Source organism: Cyprinus carpio, chromosome A3 (assembly GCF_018340385.1).
Source record: "Cyprinus carpio isolate SPL01 chromosome A3, ASM1834038v1, whole genome shotgun sequence".
In the NCBI taxonomy this organism is placed as follows: Eukaryota; Metazoa; Chordata; class Actinopteri; order Cypriniformes; family Cyprinidae; genus Cyprinus; species Cyprinus carpio.
Window position 1 is genome coordinate 29,378,109 of NC_056574.1, and position 9,432 is coordinate 29,387,540.

Genomic DNA, 9,432 nt, shown 5'->3' on the forward strand with positions numbered 1-9,432 from the left:
TCTCGGCCCACACTTTCTCTTTAAACACCTCCAGGCCTGTGTTTAGAAACAAAAGGGATGATGGAAGGTAGATGCGCAGGTGCATGCAGAGATGAGATAAGCCAGGAAAGATGGGCGGGAAACAAGCATGAAAGAGAGGAATTAAAGGAAAGCATTAGAGGAGGAACAAGAAAGAGCATTCCATCAGTAGGCACGGAGGGGCATCACACGGCGCTTCATTTTTCCTCCCGACCTCGCAACGACCCCGCTGCTGATGGGGTGAAGAGCAGGTGGAAAGAGAGAGAGAACGAGGGGGAAAAAGAGAGGTATGAGGAATAGGGCTTTTAGGAAAAGCCAGCAGCATGCTGGTTAAAAATATCTTGGTTGCGATGCCACATGGTGTGTCTATGATGTCGCCAACATGCTCTTAAATACGGTGAAATGCAAAAAGGATACTGATAATGCATCCGTTTCCTGCTTAATCCCTTCCTTATATATAAGGATTGCACTTTTTCACACTTTTTCATGCATTGCACTTTTGCTAGCACAGCCTCACGCGCATGCAGCATCGCATGCCCTCAGGGACCGAGTGTGATTGAGAATGGGGGGTCTGCCATTGCCCTGCCGTTGAACCCTCATCGTTCCTCCTGACGAAAACACACATGCTATGAAACCTCATCAGCAACGGCAGCACCTTGCAGCAGCGCTCTCTGTTTTTAACCTCTCCTGCTGCGTACGGATACGTCACAATATACACGCAGAGAGATCGTTCCACTGCTTATTCGGTCTGTACCTTTGTGTTTCAGGGGTTTCTAAAGGGGACCAACACTCTGATGTGGCCCCGCTGCACCATTAATCTAAATAAATTGAATCGCAAAAGGGCAATTATCAAATAGCAAAGGCTGCGATTTAATTTAAATAAATATAGAGAAGCGCGGCACTGTGTTTGTGAGCAGCTCATTATCCACAAGTGTTTGCAGCATCTCAAAGCAGAAAATGCTGCTCCAAACAAACTCATCTCTGCATCTGCTCTGAGTTTGGGTCACTTTAATGTGCATTTAAGAAGGCAACACACATTCGTGAAATGAGAAGCACTTATCAACAAGAGAGAAGACTGGAGTTTTCCATCAAAACAGTTTGTAAATGAAGACAGACATAAATATTAGTATTGTAATTTTACAGTTGTAGTGTAAAAAATTACTATTATACATAGTAATACTTCTTATTTTGATTTTACATTTTTATTTAGTAGTAGTATGCAGAGCTATTATTTAAACATTTAAGATAAAAAAAAAACTTAAAAAATGTTAATTAAAATATTTAAAAATATATTTCAGCTAATTGCCAAATAAATTGATTTAGTAAAATAACTAATTAAAAAAAACTGAATTAAAAAGACAAAAATAAAAAATAAAATATATAATATCTCAATACTAAAATAATTGTCATCATCCTCATTATTAACAGACTTATATCAATAAGCTTATCATTATTTTTATTTTATAGCCATAGTGATATACATTTACAAAATTTTGGCCACATTGTGCAGCCTTACAAATAAAGAACGCAAACCTAGATTTTTGGTTTGTTTGTTTTTTTTTTTTGGTAAAATCGTATTTTAAACTGGAATTTCATCAGATATATCACAATGGGTTTTTTTTCCCCCACTCGAGGAGCCCTAGCATGGTGTCCCTCATGTCAGTAGGCCGACCATCACAGTGGTGTGGATGACAAAATTAGTGCAGTCCTGTCAACCCTGCACACTTAACTGATAGAAGACCATCTTAAAAGTACTTCATCCTTCCACGTCGCTCCCCAGGAGAGCAAGTTACAGATGCTTCTGTGAAGTCATAACGGTGGTTTAAAGTGGACACGAGCGGCTGTGGCCTAATGATGCCTGTTTACACCACTGTCTTCCATCTGTAATGATTAGAGGAAGGATTGATGAGCCCTTGGGCCCTGCCACCCAGCCAATCAGACTACATGGATGCAACAAACACCCTACGGTGGCTTGGAAGGGACACAAGGACTTCGACCGTCAGATGACCCCTTAATCTGACCGCAGGGTGACCCCAGTTACATGCAGGTCAGACGGAGGCCAAATACACGCAGCCTACTAATTTGAATGATCAGACTAACTGATCACCACTTGCATGTTTTTTTTTTTAGGGACATTGTAGAGCTTTTAGGGGAAAGAAGCACCCCATGCCACTGACCGCCAGACGACCCGCGTCGCGTTCTGGGTGAATTTGAGGTCACATGAATATTAATCGAAGTGTGTGAAAATTCTGAAGTATGCAGTGTGAGCTATGGGGTGAAAACGACGTAATGGTATTTCTAAAAGTATCCAAAGAATCAAATCCAAAATCAAGCATAACTTACACTGGAAATGTATGGCTGGCATTCATGATGATCATTTCAAGATTTGCTAAATATTACAGTTATCAGTGCACAGCTAAAATATTTTTTTTTTTATAAATGATTACTTTTTCATATGAACTTTTTTTTTAAAGTCATTTGTACTTGTAAAAATTTCGACATCTACAGTAAATCTTTACACATAAATGGAAAAATAGGTGCATTCAAAATTAAACCAATTTATAGATTTCTACAAATTTCATCCGAGAAAATGGTATGCATCCCCAACCAAAAACCTAAAGGATGAGCCATTTCTTGTAGACTAGAGCACCAAGGTTAACAAAGATTACAGTTTAAAGTTTAACACTGATTCTCAGACATATTATTTTTTGACTATCAGAACTCTACATCACATGACTATCATGTGATGCCAGTAACCGTCTTTGTCATTTAATTGTAAGGGGAGCTGCATGCACATTCAAGAAGTGTATATTTAAAGGATTGTACGATTGTTGTGCTGTGGAGCTGGAGGTGAAACATTCACATGAGCGCTTCTGTGCATCACATAGAGGTCAACAGTTATAATTTGGGTCAAGTCATTACACCTTATGAATGTTACCAAACCTTTGGCTTTTGCCGCATGATGCTGACTACAGAGTGACCGATGAAGACAGACCCAGTGTTTAAAACCTCGCTGAATCATCCGGAGCTTTTTTGAACACACTCCGATGACTGCTAAATGACCCCAGGTTTCAGGTCACGGTGAGGGCAGATATGTATTAGAATAGTGGAAACTAGGCAACATCGTAGATTTGCTACTGCTGCTTTGGGGAAAAGCCCTGTAACTGACGACCAATTTAGCAATCTAAATACTTATAATACAAACAATCATTCTTTTCTTTAGAAAACAGCTTTTTCAGGCTTTCCAGCTGCACCTTGTGCATAAATTTGAATTTTAAAATCAACAAAAAACACAAAAGCACAAAAATAATCTCAAATCCAATCAACCTAGCTGAGAAATATGAGACAATTTGTATAATCTCACGAGTTGAAACACAAGACCTGCTCTTTGATGAAACCATCTTCATGGCTTCAGGGTCTTGAACACACCACTGATGTTGACCAAAATCTGACCTGATGTTGACCGAGAGATGAACCGAGGCCGCAGACTGACCCCTCTGTCACCATAGCCGCCAGCTGACCCCTGGAAAGGTCACTGAGATCACAGCCCGTGGTCAGATCAACGCTGGACACAAAGAGTCAGTGAGAAGAATGAGAAAAGAAACATAGGGAGCGAATAAGAGAATGAAAGAGAAAAGGAAGACATGGGGCCAGAGGTCACTATCTAAGCTCTTCCTTTCTCCATTTTATCATCTTCTGTCCCTCCTTTTTTTCTTCTGCGCCCTCATTTTGAGTGACCTCTGACTTCGACGTGTGTTTCAGGGAACGCTTGGCTTGACCTGACCATGAACGCACCCCAAACACTGCAAATATATTCAGAAGCACTGTTTTTGTATTCGCTGTAAATTCCAGCAGGTTCAGTATGATTAAAAAAATGTCTGGAAACAGATTGCTTTATTTTTGCTAAGCAAACATAAAGAGCAATTGAAGTTAAGTAAGTAATCAGCTAAATATAAAAAAAGCTAAGTCAAGAGTAAATTAAGTAATAAATATCAAGACCAGTTTATTTTACTCTAGATTGTTTACTAATGTTACTTAATATTTCCTAGTAAGATTACTGTATTCATTCATGTTATTTAACTTTGTTATATTTTGAACTGCAGATTTAATGCCCAAACACTATTATTCTCAACATGGATTTAATGTTCCATTTAAGGATATGGAGAATAAGGAAATTGGTTTCCAACATTTCTTCAAGTAAACTAAATACATTTTCTGAATCTAAACAACATCAATATTCCAATACAATCAAGAAAAAAAATACTGCTATTTTTAGACTTGTTTTAAGACTAAAAAACAAATCTGCCAATGTGGTAAAAAAAAAAATCATCTTAATTACAGATAAATTCTCTGAAAACATTGCTTCAATTAAATTTGTGAACAGTTAACACAGCATAATAATCCATATTTTTCTATGGTTTTCCAGAAAGCATAAATATCCTAAAAACATATTTAGGAAGAAAGCAAAAAAAAATGCCATTGAAGTTTAAAAATAAAATAAAGAATTGAAGCCATAATCTTAAATCTTTCGAAAATCTGCTTTCTAAAGCATTTGTATAGACCATTTCTTCTGTTTTTTTTTTTTTATTATTATTATTAACTATTTTCCAGTACAATTATCTAAATATCCTAAAAAAAAAAAAAAAAAAGATACAACTACTCACTACATTGTATTAATACAATTTAAAAATTGTAGCAATGAAATATGAAGTAACCTTAATTCAAGATATATAATTTTAAATCAAGTCTTAAATCTTTAAAAATTTTGCTCAAAGTAAATTTATTTTTTTTGAGGATGTTTTCCACTAAAACTGAGAAAGAAATACTGACAAAATTTATTTCGGCAAACGGATGTTTTAAATCAATTTAACTGATTATTATATTTTATTTATTATATTTACAATTTTCTCTTTGTGTGTTTTCATCACCAAACCAGTCACTGATAACTGTATAATCCAACTAGATCAACAAGAACATGCTGTCAAATATAAAGCCGAAAGACACACACATTCTGATCTCCGTCACTGTCTACATGTTCCTCTGAGCTCATCTAATGAATCATAAGCAGATCTAAAGGAATTGTCTGCGTGATTCAGTGTCCTGCCACATCAATGCAGTGTCAAAACAGCATTGGGACAAAGCCAACTGATTCTGCCGCCGCATCTAAAATAAGTAAAACATGCCGTATAAAATACACAAGAATACAGACACAGAAGCAGGTATTCGAGATGGAAGATGGAGCCAGGAAGTGGCACGCTGACCTCTAGATAAAAAAGTGGTGTTTGATGTGTACATGCAGTACAGTGCCAGCTTCGGCTTTCTGCAGAAGAAAGAATGTTAAAGACTTCAGCACACATGGGCTTCAGATATATTACACCTCGGCTCTCAGCGGGAGAACGGGAGGAAGAGCGGGAGGTGAGGGGGCAGAAATAAAGCAAAAGAAAAGAAGATATTGTCAAGAGGACGAGATGGAGAAGAGAAGAGAGTGGAACGTTATGAAGAGGATGGTTTAAATTGAGATGAAAGGCTCGGTGGAACAGAGGAACGCTGCTTCCCTCTGTGCCGCACTTATCACGGCCCTTCCACACACACAGGTCTCTCAGGTCACGGATCTGTTACAGTGTCTGGGAACACTTCTGCTATCTTCATAGGAGGTGACATTTAGGAATCCCAGTTAGGGCGCCCTCTGCTGTGCACACATATTTCCTTTCATCTATAGATGCAATAACATATCTTGTTCAAAAATATGAGAGCATTAATGAATATTGTATGATTATATATATATATATATATATATATATATATATATATATATATATATATAACAATTAAATCTGATTCTTTTTAAATTCCTGATTCGCAAGTAAATACACAAGGACAAAGCCCTGCTTGTTCAATTGTATATTTCTGTCATAAATTCAAGGCAAGAAAGATTTAGTGAAATTTACACTTTACTAGTATTCTGCAAATACCTATAAGCTTTATCAATCAAAATCAAGATTTAAGGCTCTGATCTACAGGGTTGATGATAAACAAAGATGTTTGGGATGATAGAGGAAAATCTACTTCAGAACACTTCTTAAAAATGTCATCTGTGTGTCCATGTTGCTCTGTATATTTTGGAAATCGTTTACTAATTTCAGTAAATATATAATTAAACAACTCTAAAAAAAAAAAAAATCAAGTGGTGTAGCCATTTAGTACGAAAATGCTTTCCTTGTGCCTAGGAAAAAAAACCTTGCAACTGAAAAACAAACACACATTTTTAGGCTTACTCCATCTAGCTTTTTTCTTTTCTTTTCTTTTTAAGGTCAAAATGTGTGATTTTTCGTTTTCTACTTAATAACTTATATTGAGCCATATAAAAATCCCAAATTTGTATATTTGTATAATATATTTGACAACATTAAGAATCAAATATTACAAAAATTTAAGTATTCCTCTTAATGAGACTCCTTAAAAAGCTTTTTTACTTTAAGGTCCAAAAAAATCAATAAAATTCACATAAAATTTTCATTTAATTTAGAAATTGAAAACAAGTTTTTTTCGAATTATAGATGTTGTTCAATTATAGTGATAGATTATTTGATTATTGTTTTTCGATTAAAGTGTATTCAAGTCATTAATTTTAATAATATATATTTCAAATGTATTATTTTTGGGTGCATCATACACCACTGACTTAGAAATATACATTTTGTTACATTTTAATTTCACATTATATCGACACATAATATAAAAACATGAACACAGTCCTATGTAAGCACACGTGTATATTTTAGGTCTTGCTAAAGTTCTAATCATCTTTTTGCTTCCACTGGTTAATTTAAAACGATCGGGCAGCGTGACAAATGTTTAGAAATACTGAACACGATTTCCAAAATATTATGACAAACCAGAATAAGTAATAATTATAAATGATTTAGGAAAATATTGTGTAAAATAACACTAGGTGCTAAAAACGCTTCTCCTACACTTTGAAAAATAGTTGCTCTTTTTACACCCCGTTCACTCCTCTTCATCAAAACCCATCTTTAATACATTTAAAACATTCGCGATGAACAGAAAACGCTACAATTCACCGAAAGGCCACAGGTTTAATCTCACTTTACTCCCAAGCGACACCTGGCGGTGAGAGGAGGCGCTGCAGCCGAGCGCGCCGCTCACTGTAAGCGGTCAATAAAACAGGCCGCAGTGGACAGGCGGGGTTTTCTATTTCACGGTGTGAACGGTTCTATGGACACATCTGACAGGCAGATGCTCTAGGCGGGATTACATTCTTCTGCCTCGATGATGGTGTATCGATTTTTATTTCCCTAACAGACAGTGTAGATAACTCAGCGTTCGCCGGCCTAGGCTTCATCTCCATCGGGAAATAATTCATTCCAGGAGTTTCTGGAAATCTGAAGCATTTACCACTAACATATGTCCTTTTCTCCCTGTCCACTATTCGAAACCATTTCATCACATCTAACGTTAGCTTACAAAGACGCCAGGCTTACACGACGGCGTCTGGTTTCTAGTGAAACTTGACGCGAAGTGTATGAATATCGTCAAATTCATTGTTTAATGTTCTTCATATAGCATTATTTGAACTCCATGTGAGTTGTCAAACCATATTTTGTGTTTGTTCTGCTTTACCTTCTGACTCTCAGCAGCAGAGACAAGTGTGTTCAGGTAATGGGCTGTGTTCCGTTTCTACCGGTAGGGGGCAGAACAACACAGCTTTTCACCAGTTTGGGCACAAAACTCCCAACACGAGGGGGCAACATGCCCTCAACGTCCTTTTTTTTTACAGCAGATATTTAGGCCTACATTAAAATGCAATAGAAAGGTGCTACACACACAAAATGAATAAATCCATACATGCATACCTAAATAAAAAAGAGGGTAAATAAAAGTAGGCAAAATAAAACCTATTTGCCTTTTTTCACTCTCCATTGTCAACAAAAGTAAAGTGCACAAAAACATTTACTGGACATTCAAGCAACTTATCTTTACTTGATTACCCAGACATGATCAAATATCAAATATGATGCAGTCGGCTTTTGAGGACCATTTATTTGTACATCTCTCAATCGTATTGCACTGCATTACATAAACTACAGAACTTTGGTAATAAAACTAAGCATTTAAATGTCATCTTATATTATTGGTAGATACAGAGTGACGACTGATATGCGTTTTTACAGCGATCATATTTATTTACATTACAAGCTATCAGAATTTCATCTTACTTTCCGGCCGCATAAATAACATCCACACCAAATTACATACTTTAGCTCAGTCTGGTTCTCTGAAAGAGGTGTTTTTACACCATATCCTCACTAAATCATACTATATGTGCCATAAAAGCCTGATGTATCAAATATGATTGGCATATTTTGTCTAAAACGTTAATTAACTGTTGCATTAAAAAAAAAAAAAAATAGACTTCTTATTCTTCCCAGAATTAAAATTTTTACATCTTTGCTTAAAACATTTCCCATTGCTTTCAATGTCCCTTGATGTGCACTTGATTTCTGTTGGTTTCTGTTTTATTCTTTTGTTTCTCTTAGTTGATGTTGTAAAGCACATTGGTCAGCTGGCAGTGTTTTAATGGTGCTATATAAATAAACTTGAAACTTGTACTTGAATCTTTCTGACTCTCACATCAGGCTGTACAGTTAGGGAAAAGTATTTTAAAATATTTTTTACTCACAATTTCTACCTGATAAAATATTAGAGAGAATGTACATTTGTTATTAAAAAACGCATTGCGTTATAAGATTTTATCAATCTACTTGACTTTTCCAGGTATAGAATTTTGAAGTCTTGAGTTTGCGGGAGTCACAAGATTTGAACAGCTGAAAAATAAAAATCGTTCAGCCAATTCTTTGTGAAGTGTGAATCATGCGAGCCAGGCTGTGGTTTTATCATCACCTGCAGATCTCTCTTGCTTCCCTCCTCACCTCTCACTTTATGAGTACAGATCAATAAGTGTGATGGATTCAATAAAAGTGTAGGTTGTGTCCATGGTTACGAGTGTCAACTGCAGCAGTGATGCAGAGAGCTGGACGTTAAACAAGAAATGCATGTACTTTTCAGGGAACACTATTCTCTTTACTCAATGGACCTGCCTGACAAAGAGGTTGTGACTGTGTATCATTGCTCACCACAGTATTACTGCTAGAGTTTTATCTCTGTGGTTTATGTCCAGTAAGTGTGCATTTTGGAAATGAGTAAGATCATGCTTTACAATGTTGTACACATTCGTTTTCATATTATTTGTGACCTTAAAATAAGAGGACGCTAATGAAATCCACTGATTGTCTAACAAATTAGACAGGGTATAATGATATAAAAAAGCAATACAATATGTACAATGACACAATCCCAGTCTTGTGTTCCCCTGTCTTGTGTTTAGGACTATTG

The 9,432-nt window shown here is 36.2% G+C and overlaps 1 long non-coding RNA gene across 2 annotated transcripts in view; it reads right to left on the reverse strand.

The window, feature by feature from the left end:
• The window catches only part of LOC122138032, a 230,533-nt gene extending 222,800 nt beyond the window's left edge, over positions 1 to 7,733 (reverse strand). Inside the window, exons 1-2 of one of the 2 annotated variants that reach the window (XR_006155266.1) lie at positions 7,660 to 7,733; positions 3,472 to 3,583 (exon numbers count right to left, since the gene is read on the reverse strand). This is a non-coding gene — a long non-coding RNA (uncharacterized LOC122138032). The remainder of the gene's footprint in view (positions 1 to 3,471; positions 3,584 to 7,659) is intronic. The other variant, XR_006155265.1, reaches the window with a different exon arrangement.
• Between the last annotated feature and the right edge of the window lie 1,699 nt (positions 7,734 to 9,432).